Source organism: Lissotriton helveticus, chromosome 4_1 (genome assembly GCF_964261635.1).
Source record: "Lissotriton helveticus chromosome 4_1, aLisHel1.1, whole genome shotgun sequence".
NCBI classification, from domain to species: Eukaryota; Metazoa; Chordata; class Amphibia; order Caudata; family Salamandridae; genus Lissotriton; species Lissotriton helveticus.
Genome location: NC_136063.1, coordinates 614,851,030 through 614,870,339, shown reverse-complemented (window position 1 = coordinate 614,870,339; position 19,310 = coordinate 614,851,030). Strand labels below are relative to the sequence as shown.

The 19,310-nt window shown below is 43.1% G+C and overlaps 1 protein-coding gene across 2 annotated transcripts in view; it reads left to right on the top strand.

Annotated features, from left to right (window-relative positions):
- The window catches only part of NKAIN3 (sodium/potassium transporting ATPase interacting 3), a 2,345,632-nt gene that overhangs the window by 2,261,605 nt on the left and 64,717 nt on the right, over positions 1–19,310 (top strand). The gene's annotated exons all lie outside the window — the stretch shown is intronic.

Below are 19,310 nucleotides of genomic sequence, written 5' to 3'. Positions count from 1 at the left end.
CCTAGTAGAGATGGAGCAACTCTCTCCTTTAGTCATTCCTGGCAACAGTTCCGCATCAGAGATTATGGGTTCAAAAAATAACGTTCTCTTATGTCCGGGCACTATAGTAAACGATCCTCCTATAGTTAGACCAGGGGGACCTGCACTACTAACCTCCATCGAGGAAAGTACCACGAGGAGGCTGTCATTCAGTATTGTATTTTGGAACATCGCTGGCCTTCGATCAAAGGTCAACTACGAAGAGTGGCTATCCTTCTCACGGAACTTTAGCGTCCTCTGCCTCCAAGAGACGTGGGCTGTATCACCCATTCATTTAACTGGTTATAAAACTTATTTTTCACCCGCGACTCCTTCCATCCCAGGGCGAGCAAAAGGTGGCCTTTTGGTGTACATCTCTAAACTACTCTTAATTCGGGAAATTACTCCCCTGAAACTGGAGGCTGACTTTCAAATAATCACTCTTGATGTAAACAAACTTGATATTTTTATACTACTTAATTTCTATAATAACTTTCAAAAAACCCAGCTGATAGCCATTCTAAAGGAGATTCGCTACATTCTCATGGAACTTAACAACAAATATCAAAGGAAAAGAGTCTCTGTCATCTGGGGCGGCGATTTTAACCTATCCCCGTGTGGCCACAATGATAACACAACTTGTGGCATACAAGATGAGAGCATGAACAACTTGAAGCATTTTCCACACACTCGGAGCGGGGATTGTCTAAATGAGACCATACTCATCTTAGAACTTGCTTTGGCGAACGAATAAGTGGTCCCCATAGTACCACTGACCCCGACCTTTATAGGTAGAGGAGCTTCTACTTGTATAGATTTCATTTTTCTGCCAATCACGGCTGCTTTCATTATCTTGAACTTTAAAACTCATGTTAACGCCTTTAGTGACCATTTTCACAATTCTATTACACGTTCTTTCCCCTCTGGGCAAGGAAGGACTAAACAAATGGGAATTTATGGTGAAGTAAACCTGGTCTTGAACAGATTAAATGGATACTCGCTAAAGTGGGACCATGTTGATCCGGCAAAGATAACTAAGGAAGTTATGAAGAATTCCATGAATGCCATCCAAATATGTTTGGATGACTCCTCTTCTCCCCAAGACGTTTTAGATAACTTCACGATTATAACAAAATCAGTCAAGGAAGTTTTACGCATTATCTCTAAAGGGAATACGTGTAAATCAAATGGCTGGTTTACCAGCGCCTGTACCAAAGCACTTTTTAATTTAAAAACTGCCTCTCAAAACCCAGCAAGGGACAAGAGTGAAGTTAATCCACTTAGAAAAATCTATCATTCCACAATTAAAGCTAGGAAAGCTGAATTGAAACAGGAATTATGGGTTGAACTTCATAAGAGCTGTTCAATGAAAGACAATACTGCTTTTTGGAAGGTAATAAAATCCCCCTTTTTGTCCGGACTCAGGGAACCTGATAAAATAGATATAGCCATCGATGAATCATCTTGGGTGGAACATTTTCCCCAGATTTTCGGATCAACTGACCGTGTACTCACGGTCCAGAATCAATTGGGGTCGAACAGCTGTTATATTAAACCCCCATTTACTCCTCTTTCTTTAGACTTCACTCAGTCTGATATTGATCTTGCCTTAATGGCAAGCAAAGGCGGCAAGGCGCCAGGACCTGATGGGGTCCCGGTTGATCTTTTTAAATATAATATGGACCTTTGGACGCTAATTCTGCTGAGGGTACTGGAAGCAATCTGTACAGTAGGTTTGTTAGATTCTTGGTCAGATTCCATCCTGGTCCCTGTATTTAAAAAAGGAGATCGTCAAAGCCCATCTTGTTATTGGCCCGTCTTGTTACTGGACTCCTTGGGAAAGGTTGTTGGTTGCATTATCCTTCAACGCCTTCAACATTGGGCTGACGATAATGAGATCCTGTCAGATCTCCAGTACGGGTTCAGGGAAGGTATGGGCACAACTGAGCAAGTCTTAAACTTAACTCTTTTAATGGGTAAATATGTTAATGCGAAGGGTGGGAGACTTCACATGGCATACGTAGATCTAACATCAGCTTTTGATTGCGTAAGCCATTCGAAACTGTGGGGCATTTTAACAGACATGGGTATTGATCTCTTCTTAGTCAACTACCTGTGCGAAATGTATTCCAACGCCACTGCCAGGGTGAGATTTGGAGTGGGAGGGGAGCTGACAGCGCCGTGTAGGGTTAAGAGGGGTGTCAGGCAGGGCTGTGTCCTGGCCCCCTTCCTTTTTACACTCTATACAAGTGGCTTAGAAGCAGCCATGTTGGAGGGGTGCCAGGACCTTCCCTTACTCCAAAATCACCCCATACCCGCTCTCCTCTATGCGGACGAAGCTGTGATCATTGCATGTACTCCCCTGGAACTCCAACGCTCACTCAACAGATATAATACCCATATGTCTAAATTAGACTTGAAAATCAATATTAAAAAAACTTTTATAATGAACGCAGGGCCATGACATAAAAAAAGGGGAGATATTTTCGTTAACAATACCAAGGTGGAGAATACAAATTCCTACCCCATTCTTGGAATTGTAATAGATGACAAATGCACTTGGAGAAAAGCTATTGAGGCCAGGAAACTGTTATTTTTAAGGTCTACCTCGGCGCTAGTAAGTTTTTCACAGAGGCTAGGCAAAAGACCCACGGCTGAGATAATTCTATTGTATCAGGCAAAATTTATTAGTACTGCCATCTATGGAGCAGGGGTGTGGGGCTATGTACAGGTGGAAGCCCACCAAAAGGTGGAGAACAGTTTTTTGAGGTTCCTCCTCACTGTCCCTCAAGGCACCTCGACCTTTGGCTGACACCTAGTATTAGGCTTGCCGTATATCACCGATATTATTAACATGCAGCCAATTCCACTGTGGCATCGCCTTTGGTCATCTTCCAAGTTAGTTTTTACTCAAAGCCTTGTGAAAGACTGCCTTGCACTCGATAATTCAGCTAAGATTGGTTGGCTCCTATATGTCAAGAAGTTTTTGCAGGACTTGGGTCTAGTAAAATACTATTATAACTCAGCGCTATCGAGAAAAAAGTTGAAAAACTTATGTCTGAGTCATTTGGAAGATTTACGCCTGGTTTCCGAAGTCAATAAAAATTCGGTTCAACACTCTCTATTGATACAATCTTCCTTGACCATTCAGCCTTATTTAATCAGTAATCTGAATGGTTATGATAGGTTTCTGTTGACCCGCTTCAGGTACAATATTTTTCATCGGTTGGTCTCCTTCCCTAAAACTAATGACTGGTCGAAACTGTTATGTTATGTTATTTTATTGGTGGTTTTGTAGCGCGCTCAATTACTCTGGAGCATCCTGGCGCTTAAAAAGCTGAAAGGCATCAGAAGATTAAGAGAAGCTAGACCGTCATTTTTTTGAGGTGGGTTTTGAGTGCTTTCTTAAAAAAGTTGAACTTCTTAGTGGCGCAGAAGCCGCCTTTACAGCGATGGAGTGTCCACCAAGGCGTGTGCGTTTGAAGCGGGGGACAACCAACAGATGTTGGGATGCTGACCTTAGAGGACGGTTAGGTGAGTACCGGGAGAAACGTTTCCTCAAATACAAAGTTCCCTGATCATTTATAGCTCTATGGACGAAAGTAAGGGATTTAAACAGAACCCGTTGAGCAACAGGGAGCCAATGCAGGTTGCGCAGATGTTGTCGGACACTGGACTTCCGTGAGATGTTAAACAGAAGTCTGGCTGCAGCGTTCTGTATGATCTAAAGACGATTGGTTGGGTAGGCCGAAATGCCAATGAACAGGGCATTCGCGTAATCGAGTCGGGAAAGAATGAGTGCCCTTGCCACTGTTTCTTTAGCCGTCCTCGGAAGTAAAGGAAAAAATCTCCGGAGAGCTTTGAGAGTGCCGAAGCATCCGCAAGTACGTTTTTTAATGTGCTCATCGAATTTTAGGTTTTCCCCGAACCAAACCCCTAGGGCCCGATTCACAGAACTAACTTAAGACAAAATCCTAAACTTACTACTTTTGGTATTCACAGAAGTTAGGATTTTGTCTGAAGACAGACTTAAGACAGACTTAAGACAAAATCCTAACTTAAGTCTGTCTTAAGTCTGTCTTAAGTCAGTCTTAAGACAAACTTAAGACAAAATCCTAACTTCTGTGAATACCAAAAGTAGTAAGTTTAGGATTTTGTCTTAAGTTAGTTCTGTGAATCGGGCCCATTGATTCTTAGCAGGTTTGCCATCGGAATTAGCGGGAGGTATATTCGATGGCCACAGGGATTCTATGAAGTTGGGGGGGAACTGACCATAGAGTAAGATTTCCGATTTGTCTTCATTGCATTTTAGTTGGGCAAGGGCAAGCCAGTTGAAGACTGAGGACAGACAGGCCTGGACCAGTGAGGTGTCCAGATCCATGCCGGGCCAAGTGAATAGCAACTGCTTGTCATCAGCATAGGCTATTATTTTAGCGCCCAGTCCCTCAGCCAGAGAGATCAAGGGGGTCAGGTATATATTAAATAAAAGAGGTCTCAGAGTAGACCCCTGCGGCACCTCAGTCGAAAGAAGTTTAGCCGAGGAAGAATAAGGGGGTAGCCACACCTGCTGCGTCCGGTTATTCAAAAACGAGGTCAGCCATTTTAAAGCAGGACCAGTGATGCCAATGGGTGCCAGCCGAGTGAGAAGAAGCTGATGGGGTACCGTATCAATAGCGGCAGAGAGGACCAACATTATCAGAGCCGCGCTGCCGCCAGCGTCCAGACATTCCCTGATGGCCTCAGATATTTCAACCAGGGCCGACTCAGTGCTGTACACAGCTCGAAACCCTGATTGAGCGGGATGGAGAACATGGGACGCTTCAACAAAGGTGTCTAGCTGACGAAATGCGATCTTCTCACATACTTTAGCTAGCGCTGGCAACAGGGAGATGGGCCGAAAATTGGCTGGGACTGCAGAATCCAAACTTGATTTTTTAAGGAGAGGCAGGAGTTTAGCCTGCTTCCAACAATCAGGAACTGTAGCCGTCTGAAAGGAGAGACTGAAAATCTCCGAAACCTCGGCACAAACTAACTCAGCCACCCCACCAAGAACACGGGTAGGACAGGGGTCAGCGGGTGACCCAGACTTCATGGATTTCAGAACAGCTAGGGTGTCTGCCTCAGTTGGGGTGGAGAAATCTTTGCAAAATTGAGTGGGAGAGGGAATAAATTGAGGGTGGGTCGTACCCTGGATGCTCCGCCCACAAGAAGTGGAGCGAAGGTTAGCCTGAATCTTAGCTATTTTATTTGTGAAAAAAGAGGACAGGTTCTCACACCATTGTGCGGAAGAGGGGACCGTTGGTTGTTTGGCACAAGGGGAAAGAAAGCTCTTGACAATAGTGAAGATTTCTTTACTATTATTATTGGCCCTAGAGATCCTGCCTGCATAGTAGTCACCCTTAGCCGCCCTGATGGCAGCATAATATTCCTTCTGAGCCGCACGCAAAGCCCCCTTAGCAGTGGAGTAATAGGCGCGTCTCCAGCCTCTCTCAAGTTTTTTACAACCTAGCTTCAGTTCTTTCAGAGCATGCGAGTACCAGGGTTTAGAGGGCACAGAGCGTTTGTTGGTGCTAATGTTTGATGGTTGCCCCTGTCTCACCCCAATCCTTAATTCATCTGACTCTCTTTTGTAAATGCTATGCAGAACCAAGAAAGAGCTGGTTAATTTCTATTTTAAAAGTCTTAGGCTTACGTCAATGTCTTCCTGCCCTCATCGTCTTACAACGTATGGACCCAAATTGCTGGGTGCTAAACATTGTTAAATTCCTGAAGTATTGTATTAGACATAGGAGTAATTTATAACGGAAGATTGTTGCACTTTTTTACTCTGTCTTCTACTGTACAATTTGCTTGTTTTTTTCAGTAATATCTCTGTATTTTAAGCTATTTTATACGGACTGATTTGTCTTTTAAATTTGTATCAACTATCATGAATGTAACCGACCTATTTGTATGCACTTTTATGTTTTTTTTTTTTTAAACCGACTAAAGTAATTTTTGATCTGTGATCTAGTGCCACTCATATCGGTGTTGGGGGTTCTGTTTACTATTCAGAATAGATTTCCATCAAAATGAACCCTTTTTCCAACATTTGGATAATGAAAGACTGGGGAAAAAATTATAACACTGTAAACAATAACTTGTAGTTTGCATGTAGCTTTTTGATGACAGTTAATAGCTCACTGTTCCATGCTAGGATTGTAACTGCAAGTAACAAAAGGATCTCTCAGATAGAAGCAGTAACCCACTGTCCCATTTACATTATATGCACTTTGTGATATGCATGGTACACATTCTTTGCAGCAGGCAGATTACCACACTGAGCTTCCTTAGATGAGTCAAAACTTTGACTAGACGAACCTCCGACCTCTCTCTCTCTATAAACAACATTAATCGCCGGAGTTATCTTGGCATTTTTATTGTTGTCTGAAAATTGCTGGAGGGTAGAAACGCAGCAGCAGGTGCTTTTCAAACCATAATATACTTGCAAACACGACGCGCCCACCCGAAGTCAGCGCCTGGTGTGGTCATACTGCCCTAGACCGGACCCTGGACTTGACTACAAAGTACTACAGTCAGACAACAGTTTGGTTAAAGGAAACGTGCATGTTTCAGATGTTGGAGCTTCTCTGACAAATTGTGAAAGGCGCAGTGAAACGGTATTGTGGATGAAGAGTTTATATTGGCTTGAACATAGAAAGCAAAAAAATACAGCAAGTTAAGAATGTACAAAAGTGAACTGTCAAGAAGACCTAGGAACCAGCTGAGTTCAAAGGAGGCAGTGGCCTGCAACGTAACAGATAGTTTGGAAGATGTAAGACAAGAAAGAGAGTGATAAGCAACTTGAAATACATATACAGGATACTTTTATGTTTTTAGTGTATAACCTTGGAACACAGTGGCTAAATGTTCCACTTCCAGAATCCCGTGTGTGTATTCTGTGAAGCTGGGAGTCAGTTGTGGTGGACACGTATCTGCTACCTCCAGGGGCCATTGCACCTCTCCAATGAAGAAGTTACTGCTTTTACCATGAGTTCTGGTCTTCCTAAAAGATACTACACAACTCTTGCTTGAATAGGTGCATTAAAATATTGTGAAGCACGGAAGGAGAAAGCATGGAATGTAACATATAACTTTAGAAGAAAGAGCGTTGGCTTAGGTTAGTAGACGTGCATGAACTCACCATGTAAATACTTATCTTGCAGAGTGTCTCTCAAGGTAAAGTCTAAGGGCCTGATTTAGAACATGGCAGATGAGTTGCTCTGTCACAGACGTTATGGACATCCTGTCTTCCTTATTATAAGTGCCTTAGGATATCATAGACTTTTACAATGGCGAGCGGGATATCTGCCACATTTGTGATAGAGTAACCTGGTCCGCCAATCTCTACATCAAGCCCTACGTTAGCTGAAAAGGGCTAAAGAGCACGACTAGTTCTAAGCCAGGTATTTACATGATCATTGTTACAAGTGGAAAGAAGAATTCGGAGAATTGAACAGTGGGCTTTTTTATAAGCCCCTTGCGCCACCGGTACCCCAACTTTTCCCATAAGAAAAGGGACACACCAGCAGAACAAGGGGCTTGTAAATAAGACCCCAAATGTCCTAAAAATCAGCTAATACACATTATATTCAGGAGCCGAGTCTGATTAGGAACATGCATGAAAATAGCTATCCAAGGCCCAGCTGTGTTATCTTTTAATCCCAATCCCCTGCTGTCCCTCGGCACCAGAGTCAGTTCCCTGGGACTGAGGTGTCCCAAGGTTTGAGGGAGAATCTTCATTCGATCTGGATACTGAGGTTAGTGCATGTGTCAACAACCATTTTGGGATATGGTTCCATCTCCCACACAGAAATATTCCTGAGTTATGGTGGGATTTCTAAGGGAAAGGAAAGGCTGACAATACATCTTACTTTCGTACACAAAGATCTTTGGTAAGACATATGATAGCCAAAGCAACATGTTTACAATTATCTCAGCCAGTGCAGCATGTGTATGCATTTGCACAAATGTATCAACTAAACCTAGTTAGCCCTGGTGTGACAATATTCTTCTGGAAACTAAGCAGTCCTTACTATACAAAATATATTTACAGGTTGAATACTATAAACCTACCATAGACTGTATATATATTTCCATAGTGGTCCCACACAACTTAGCAAATCCCCATTGAAAGTCAAAAATCCTACCAAGCACACAAAGCAAATATAACGACACAACAGAATTATAAATCAAATCATTCATCTTTTCAAATTCCCAGCTAGACCTTGGATCTCACTTGCCTCGACCCACTAGCCAATGAATTCTAAGCTTTTTAAAATGAACTAGCATGTTAGTAATCAGCAGAATTCATGATGATATTTAACAGAATCTGGAACCCGCAAGTTTTACTTACAGCATTTCCCTTCTTCAATACTCATATCTCCATCACTATTCATTCATTCCCTCCAGCACTACTCAGAATCAACAACACTGCACTGTGATCAACAATGTCACCCTTGCCGTTTCACAAATATTTTACAAACACCTTAGCCATGCCCAATACAGAATTCATGAACCAACTGCTCAGCATCAATCAAGCACGCCATTGTGACAATCCTGCTTAAAATGCCTCAACCCTAACAGTGTCAACAGCAACGGGCCAAGTGTCAAGCATCCCATTGCTTTAAAAATCCAAAGGAAAACCATTACAGCCCACCACAGACCCATTTGATGCCTGGCAATCCGCTCCGTCACGTGTAGTGTAGCTATTGCCCAGGCTGCAGAAAATTGTCCTAATAAAAATCTAGCAGTATGCAATGAAAAGAGCTACATGAATCTTGGTAATACCTGAGATGCACAACTGTTGACATTACATATGGGATAAGCTTGCTACAGCGCCTCTTGGGGATAGTATCGGAATGCGCCCAAGGCTGCGTCACATCCATTTCATCCAAAACTCGTGCTCACAGGAACTTGTCATAGGGTCCTTTGAAGCTGATGCTTGCAAGGTGGAATCTGAAGATACTCACATCTCACCACTGTCACCAGTCACATTCATCATCTACATCAGCTTCTTTTAAGAGCCATGTTGGCCATTACTTTCTCTAAAACGTCTATGTGGAAGACACTGAGTTCTTGATATGCCACACCAGCTAACAAGAGCACTCCAAAGCCCTGGAATAGTACTTGAGTTACACCAAAGGATGGAGGGCTGGCACCTTCCTCAAGCTCAAGAGCTCCAAATCCTACTTGCTGTTACTAAACACCATATCCCTCAGAGGTCACCTCAGCACTCTTGATCCATTGTCTATCCTACAAGAGTCTATTATCCATTGCCCAAAAGCTGGAGTGTTATTCCTAGCTCAGCATCGACAATGTCTACCATGATAAGGTCAATTCTCTTAACGCCCCTTCACTACGTCCAGATCTTCTGACTGCGTTCATTTAACAAGAAGACAAATCGCTAGTAGACAGGAGCACCACCAGCTCTCACCTCCTCTTCGTACGTCCATAAAAAAGACAAATCTCATGGTTCCCGTTCATCCAGACACCGGTCAGAAGTGGAATCACGACACTCAGACCTGAACATTTCACTCCCTGTATACTCCACTGTTTTAATGCAAATGTCCTATTTACCCTGCAATCTCTGTTTCACCTAAATAGTCTGTAGATACATTTGCAGCAAAATAAAATTCTATTCTTTGAAATGCTTCATTTGCTCCACTAGCAAAAATACTCCATATGTCAGAATATGTTGCAACTCCCAGCTATACAGTTTATCACAGTTTGGAGACCCAGAGTATCAATGGTCCTCCCTATTGATACCTGTACCCAAGCTAATCAGAAAGAAACTCCACCCTTCCTTATGCTCATAACCAATTCCTAAGGAGGCACGCTGAGTTGATATAGTGTGCGGCACTGTGCTTGGTATGTCTCTTTAAGAATTCAACCTTCATGCATTCATCTCTTTGATTTTGTTTCGATAGTAAAAACGTCTTTTACACTATTTTTTCGTAACAAATAATGTATTAGATCAACAATATACATAGTTCAGTGTGAAACAAACTGATCTGCCAATGGAAACTCAATTGTTTGACATTTCAGCAGTAATTTGGCACAAGGGCAAGCTAGAATGTTATGCCAGCTCTAGTTACAAAACATGTCTAAGGTGCATTAGAATCTATTATGAAACTATAAATGTACATTTATTGACTTACTTTAATATGTCTGTAATAATAGAATGTCATAGTTATACGATCTAATGTCACAGGATTTGAAATAACTGCTATAAAGTAGGTACACTAATTAATAGATATCATTAAATCAGTCCAGGCTGTTTGAGATATTTGCAGGTCTCCGTGCATCACACAGGTGACAAGCGCAAGAGTATATTTAAATGCACATAACCACAACATATTTATATTGATCCAATGTAATTCCCTTTTTGCCACAATTTCACTTTCCTTTGGATCGATTTCCTTCATTTTCATTCTGTATGGTACTGCTAGACTAAAACCCAGCCACTTGTCTAAAATGATTGTTTTCCCAGAACTGCCTTACTTGGCCTTTGTTTATCAGTGTAAATTCAAGGTGTTATTATACCAATCTTCCTGCAGCATTCAGTTTCCCTCTTATGGGTCCTTCACTTGAAAACACATCTAGGCTTAAGTGGTGCTAGCAACCTGGCTTCCACCTTCTTATCCTCAACGCCTAAATGGAAACACCTGCTAAATCTGACATTTTATTTCCAGTCTGGATTTCTTACTTTTTTCTGCTATAATAACGTATTTCGAGCTTCTTGAGACGGTCCTTATGTTTTGCAGAGTTTTATTAGATTGTCATGTTTTCCATTTACTGTAAATCCCATCCATTCTAAGTATACGTTTTGATCCCTTGAAGGGGAGGTTGTTCACATCTCTTCATGTCAAATTACACTTATTGCTAGTTGATGCGACATTTGTCCTCAACTTGACAGCAGACATGACTTGAAAGAATGTATTTTATCCTGGCATTCTAAATGTTCTATAGCTCAGTTTTTGGGGTGACTTTTCCTATTGCAAAGGTTTTATTTCTGCTCTAAATTTGCAGTGCGACTATAATGCAATACATTACACAATGCATATTTACTGCATACAGTAGGATAATTTGCACAGTTCTGGATGATTTGGTCTACCATACAATGGTTGGTAACTCATTTGCTTGCTCCGGCAGGGATCCCTAGTTTCATGCTGCCTCTGTTGTCATCTAATAATTGCTGTGGGTGGGGGAAATTCAAAAGGACATTCAGTGGGATCGCTGAAGGGTTAGAATATAGCGTCACAGGACTCTCTAGTGGGGAAGGACGTTTTTATCCGCCACCAAAGGCAGGGAGGGCTGAATTTGAGGTAACACTTAGAGCTGCTCTGCTAATGTATATAATTTCAAATGCAGACCATCACACACAAAGGCTTTGTTGTTACCCCACACCTTAGTGATCTTAGGCCGTCGGGGTCATTGAGTGAGCTATTGCCCAGAGTCACATGATGCTGAGCTGAGCTGCTGCCGGCGCCCGAAAAATGAGCCCAGTGCTCCGGAGTCAACCGCTCTGGCCGCTGCACCATACCCCTCCCTACATTTGACCAGTGTGTAGTTGGTGTGTATTACTGCATGCAATGCTATGCTGAGGACTGTGTCCCCACTATTGGTGGCTTGATGCCCAAGTTTTAATTTGTTCTCTTGATAAAGCTGCTCTGAATTCATTCATATTTCTGTCCAATATTTATGAGCTGTGACCTTCACTGAGCATTCCAATTACATCACTGATGAGCACCAAATATGAGTAAATGCATTTTTTACTGGCAGTTAAATATATTTAGGACAGGTCTTGGGCTAACAAAGTCCTGTCAACCTTCACTCAGATGTACAATGGATAAGACCCAAAAGGGTTTCGGCCCAGAACACCAGTTGTAATCAGGAACATCGAACATAGAAAGAAGCATAGGAAGAAAAATAGTTTTTTATGTTTCTTCCCTCTGTACTCATTATCCAGTTGCTCTTTTATGATGCCCAATTTACAGCTAATCACTGCGAACCCTTTGAGGGCATAGACTAACCACGAAACCAATCACTCATAACTAACAGGACACCTTTATTTCATGGATTCACAGGACAGCCCTTGGAGCCAATGTCTTACATTTACCAAGGCTTGATTTTCGATATCAGTCTGAGAGAACATTTGCACATCTGAAGTTGTGGCGTGGCAAAGCTAAGAAATAAACCTGAAACAGTTAAGAAATTAATTAACCGCTGTCCAAATACATACCTTTAAAAATGCCAAGTAATGCCTAGGGTCCCGTAGTAGGAAATGAAAAAAACACATCAGCTGGACGTGCACTCTATTGATCATTCTCGTAATAAATACAGATTGGCAAATTTCTATGAAAATGTCATCGAGAATGCAGTCGAATGTGAAAAATAATGAAAACATATAACTGCATTGGATGCAAATGGTTACAAGTGCCAGGTGAAATGTGTTGTTAACCTTTATGTTTGCCTCACTGATTACGTTCTAGCATCACAGATCACTGAAAAGGCAAATTTGTTGCGCTTCACTTGCACACAGGCTGATTCGACAGGAGTTCAAGGCCATCCTTATCTGAATCTTAATATTTGCATATGTAAAAAAATCAGTGTATTAATTGAGGGGGGCAGGAATCCAACTCAAGTGATAAATAAGCACAATCCTTTTCAGGGTGAACCACAAAAGTCACTAAATATACCTGCTTAACCACCTAGTAGCTCTGGACAGAGCAGTCAGATTTAACTTAGAAGCAACATGTAAAGTATTTGTTCAGCACTCAAAATAAATAAAATGACACCAAAGTGACAACAATGCAATCAGTAGAACCAGAGTTAAGAATTTGTGAAGGTTTAGACAAAACTAGCACCCAGAAGCAAAAACTGCCACTTGCAGTCATCTGGTCTTGCTAGAATGGGTCAAAGTCACAAGTTAAAGGTAGACCGCGATGGCTCACAGATCGGATATGGGACCAGATTCATCCTGATGAAAATGTTACCTTCTCAAAGTCCAAATCCATGCGGGGAGCGTCTGTTAAAGAACCGGGTCTTTCAGAACCCAGCGGCGTCAGGGACATGCCCGATGTCTTCGAGTTCCCCTGTCCTGGCAAACAGAGACACGGAATACTTCTAGGTGGCGTCAGAGATCAAATTTATTAGCTGCAGCCAGTAACAGTGAACCAAGCAATACAACACGGTGTACAACTCAGGCGACTGCTCAAATTCGTAGAGCAAGACACCACTTTTTATGCACAATTCAGACAATTACAAATGCACACCCTAAGCGGCAAATTCTGACCAATAGAAACACATTTCTATACATTATCACATTCCAAAAAGCTCACTTTACATTGTACCAACCCAACAAATTAATTATTAGGACTGTCCCAAATTCGATTACCAAAAGCCGGACAAACCCATAATTGAAAGCACTACCCATGTAATGAAAAGTCGTAAAGAAAGAAACACTTCAGATGTGGAGTAGGATAATATATGTGCAAGAAACGAAACGTTAACGATATCCTGAACATTGATTGCCTATTTCAGACAAGATCGGCTAAAGAAACTAGCTTCGTGAAAGGGTCAGTTTCAGGTGAAGAGGTCAGCATCTTGCAGTTCTCTCGTAAGTCGAAAAGGCCACGTTAAATGCTTACATGAACAACGAGGCCCGTGCAACTTCGTTCGTTTGTTTACCCCTATGGCCTACGTGAGGACAACACAAAATGGAGTCGCAAACAACGTAAAACAAAATGGAGTCCGGTCCCGTAAGCCACGGAACCTCACTGTTGGAGCATTGCATTGGCAGGGCCCAAATTGAGGTTGTTGTTGGCACGAGGAGCAGTTGATACTATAGTTTCATGTTACTGGTTGATGTTGGGGGTCACTCTTTAGCATGAAGAGCAGGTTGCCATTTGAACTAAACATTGACCGGAGAGATGGTGATCGGTGCTGATGAGAGGAGCCTGCTTGGGTCGTGAAAAGCCACAACCATCTGGATTTTCACCTAGACTGCAGAATTCTGTTGATTTGTGGCAGGAGTAGTACACTCTGATGCCAGCCAAGGTTCCAGGGCATTGGAGACACCTCATGAGGATAGTGACTCACTCTAGCAGAGGCTAGCAGCAGAGCTAAGACATGTACAGGCAGGTCCAGTTGGACAGTTGCAGCGAGGCCTCTGGAAGCTTGTTGTGTCCCTGTAGCTTAAAGAAAAGGTAAGCCAACTGACCTTTGGAGCCACTTCTAGGTACCTTGGATTCTAGGCAAGCAGGCCCAATCTTCCTTCTTGAGACAGCAGAGCAGTCCTTCTTCTGAATCTTCCACAGGTCCAGGAGTTTTCTGATGAGAGGTTCTGAAAGTGCCACATTTATACCTGATGTCAGCCTTGGTCTGGGGAAATCCCTGGCCTACTCCCAAACTAGTACTTGTGAGTTGTTCCTCCTCCATTCCAAACTGTCTATGATGACAAAGTCAAGGCTGGCCTCGTGTCAGGTTCCTTTGTGTGTGCTGCAGGCCGGGTTCTTTGAAGTGTAATTAGGACAGGGCACACTCCTCCCAGGGCGCCTGTCAGGAAGACCCACACCCTCTACAACCAGGCCCCTTTTGTCACCATGTCTTGAATGAATACAACACAGCACACTCCTGGAGAAGCATTTGCAAACATGTGACCCTGGACACTGGCAGAAAGGCACATTTGGTTTAGGAAGAAAATTGCCAGCTTTCTAAAAGTGCTACACAAACAAATGATGGATGGAATGCTAAATAGATCATGCATTGAAAACTGTGGCATGAGGAAACTCTGAATATGTATGGAGGTGCTGCAGCAGCACTGCCAGCATATTATGGCCTCTGACCTCTGTGCCATCACTGCGGGATCTATAATCCTCATCAGTTGCAGCGGTCCCGTGGCAGTGACACAGTATTCGTAATACGATGGGTGGACCACCAGCCTGGTGGTCCAGGGACCACCACCACAGGTTTGGCGGCCCATCAGAACTCACAGTCAGGCCCTCAGTGCAATGGACCTCCGCTCAGGCTACCATTGGATACTCCTCCATCCTGATTCAAGATACATAACAACGTTTTCTGCAAACATGGAGCTGGATGGTACAAACGTCTAAACCTAGGGATATCGAGTGTGGTGTAAATCTACCAAAATGTATTACAATAGGTATTAGCAGGGCTATCAAGAGTGCTAAATGTCAGTGAAGCAATCTAAGTCTATACTTGTTCAGTGGAGCCTCTAGAGTCTCTTGAAGAGACTGTGAGAAAAAAGGTCTCACCCTGCACCAAGAAAACTACAAGTTTGTGCAGACTAAATATGTTTTGTCAGTCATCAATCACAGATGTCGTCCCAAATGCAGCAAAAGCCTGCAACCTGAATACGACCCAACCCTCTCCTGTGTTTCTGAGGTGCGCAGCTTCCTTGACATGGTGAATTACTTTGGGTGATTTATTAAGACCTTCACAGCTGTCACCCAGCCATGGTGGGAACTGACAAAAGCTAGAGCTATTGGGAGTAGTGGACGCTGGAAGAAGAAGCATTTCAAAACACCAAGGCTCCACTCTCCACAGAGACCACTCTTGTCCACATTGATGTATGAAAGGAAATTGAGCTAGCTGTGGACATCAGCCTCAAAGTACTGGGAGCTGTGCTGTCCCAAAGACAAGGAACAGAGAGTGGGCTCTGGTGGCCGATGCCAGTGGAGTATTCACCCCTACTGAGCAGAGGTACTCCCAAATTGAGTGAAAAGCCATCACAATACACTGAGGGTGTCGCCACTTCCATCTATACGTCTATGAACACCCGTTTGTGATCCTTAATAACCACAAGCCCTTAATTCCGCTATTCTGAGGCTCTGCTTCAAAACCATCACTGAGGATTGAAAGGTCGGTCCTCCAGCTACAAGAATGCTAATACAAACCTGGATCACAGAATACAGTGGACGTCCTCTCAAGACACTCCCATGAGCCAACCCTCAAGAAGAGAAGGATGCGCTAGAGTTGGAAGACTATGTGAGATATGTTGTGGATAGGGAATGACCTCGCCCCTATTCCTCAAAGACATTGTGGTAGTCAGCAACCAGGACAATTCTAACCAAATGTCCCTGTTGGCAGTGGAGACTGGAAAGTGAGTGGCGTCAAGGGCCCACTGGGGGCAGAAGACAGAAGAGTTTCAGAAAATGCTGAAAGGCCTGTATAATGTGCATCATAAGTTGATCAAAAGCCCAGCGAGGTGCCTTTGAGAAACACCCGCTTAGTGATCCCAAGTTGCCCTGTGTCTCAGGCAATTCAACTGGCTCACAAGGAACATCAATATGAGGAACGGCATGATGTGCCAAGCATGGACTTTGGCAGCCTACAAGATGCTTGGCATATGGTGGCCATTATAAATGACTACTCTAAGGACCTGACTCACAAAGGTTAACTTACACGTTTGTTTATGTTTATAATTGTTTGCTATTCGCAATCCGCTATCTTCAGCTCAAAAAAATTGCCTAAATTGCCTGATTTTGAAAAGGTAATGGCAAAGCATGACTTGATAAAGGAACTCCGAATGGAAAACAGGCCCTCTTTCCATAGCCAAGAACTAGCGGAATACCTGACGTCTCATAACATCAATCATGTAAAAGTGGCACTATGGTGACGCCAAGCCAACGGTGACGTGAGGAGATTCCTGTGGACCCTCAACGAAATTATGTGCATTACTCAGCATCAACAACAATCACTTGAAGAAGCCATCCATGCATTCTTGTGAGACTACAGAAAAACTTCCCACACAACCACTGGAATAGCCCCATGCCATGCTTGTTGGGGCTGGGTGATGCAAGACATCATTCCACACCATCCCAGCTTGGACCCTGCATGTGTTGACACCCTGTAGACATTGGAACATGGGTGCCAGAGGAATCAAGACTGCATTAGTCAAACCGTGACAAGGCATCAACCATCACAATAGGCGATGCCATGTTGGCGAAAGATCAGTATAAAATTAGCAAGTTCAGGCTGCTGTTTGAACCAGAGCCATGTCAGGTGATAAACAGCTGAGGTGCCATGGTCACAGCCACTAGAGATGAAACCATCACAAAGAATGTGCCGCTCTTCAACTGAGCACTGGACCAAGGTAGAAAATGCCTAGAAGAGATCGTGTGATGACATGAGCCTGCCCAGAGAGCTAGAGGGGTCTCCCTGCTCAAAAGACTTCGGATGGAGCAGGTGCCCCAACTGGCCCATTGGGATCCTGATAGCCCCCGGGGGCAAAGAGTGCATGCCGTCAAGAGAGAGAAGCAGAGCATCTCAGTGTCAACTGAAAGACAATCTGGCTCCATAGAGCAGGCTGTGAGATTTCATCGTAGCACTATGTAGGCTAGAGGGCTTTCTAGCCAGCACTGCAAACACAATGTATTTGTTTTGTTTAGATGTGTGTTTCAGGTAAGGGGGAGGGATGTAATATTAAAGATATTATTCCCACAGTGAAGGGAGAAGTTCAGGACGTAGAGGGAGTACTGTGTTATCCCCTTCATTCAGGGCTCATGTTGTACTGCCCGGAAGTGATGTTGCTACCTTAAAAAATAGCCGTAAGGGTCCCAACATTGCTGCCCCCACAACAGGAAACTCGCCTTATTAAACAGGATTACTTTGGCTCGATATGATAGATCAAATTGGGGTTTTGCTTTTTATAACTGCATATTTGAATTAACAGTTTAGGCCGGTTTTCCATAAGACATTCATGAGTAGTGAAAAGCATAACATTTTTCTCGAATAGAATTGGAAATGGTTACATTTTACAGGCAAAACTGTAATACAAACCTACATTTACAGCTGAGTTTTTTTTCTTCTTTTCTATTCTTGAGGAAAAAATGTCTTCTTTTTCACCTACATTATTTTTACAGAAGTAAATGTGTAAGGATTATGCAGGTGGAGAATGGATAGGAAATGTTTGGTGAATACCCAAAAATCGTCAAGTTTGTGGGCATTCGCTAACCTTTGCTGACAGATCCACCAAAGAAAACCGGCAAAACCACACCGAGGATACAGTTACTCCTAGAACTATTCAGCTACACTGGTAGGATTTATGTGTGAGATAGTTAGATTTACAAGGGGAAATCCCATCATTCCCGGTTCTGTAAATCAGCAATTGAATCCTGCATTTGAAAATTGCACAGTGATGAGCAAATAGTACAATTAACAAACTAGTACTTCACACTTCAAACAATGTAAGGTATTGGTGACATTTCTAGTTAATCATAACACCTGTGCTAAATAATAATTATAATAATCAGAATCTTTAGCTTCCTTCTATAACACTCCATAGCAATCACATCTGTCAATCCAAATAATTGCAGATTGGGTGGGCTGCTCTTGGAACCTGCAAGCAGCAGCGTGTGGTGCATCTGTGTCCTTCAATTCTAGACCTTGCCCATCCAAGCTGCAGCTGTGGCAGACCATGATCTCTCTTTAGAGAGCACACAGCGTGCGGTGGCATAACAATAGCCCCCGCAGCCCCCTTGGTGCCGGAGGACCCGAGCTCCATGAGGCTTCTCTGGCACAGTGCACAGGGGGCGGGGTCTGGAGAGTGCTGGCCCCTCCACATGTACTTTGCAGGGGATCCTCCTCAAGTTTTGTTATGCCACTGACAATGTGTAGACTGCTCTATCAGCTAAAGAGCCTGAAGGGAGAGCTCAACAGATGCAGCGAATGGAAGAGCTCCTGCGGGTTTCTGCTCTTCTATAACTGCTAGCTTATCTGCATAGAAACAATGCTATCATTTCTTTCCAAAAGACTTCCATAAAGCATGCATAATGCCAATATTCCATCATCGACCAATAAAACATAGAGGAATCCTCAGTGGTCTCAATAAGTCAAAACGCCCAAATGACTGAATAAGTAGGACCTTGTTCCGACCGCCCAAGTAAAATAATGCATTCATCCTGCATAGGGAATTACCACAGCAAAGAAGTCCTTTTTTTTGCTGCCAGTTCATCGCATAATTATGAGTTCTGCAGGTCACAATGGTGGTTAATAAGGTAATGCTACATGCCTCCCCAACTCTGAGCTGCAAAACCCAGGCTATTTTGTTTTTTCCCCCACACACATTTTACAAGGTTACACCTGCCAAACTTTGTTCCGATAAGAAAAACACTGGCTATGCGTGAAGTCTGTACAGATATGTAATCTGAGTTTGGGGGTGAATTCTCATCTGCACTCAACTCAGGATTAACACAGCACTCATAATGAGAGCCTTAGTCTAAAATGAT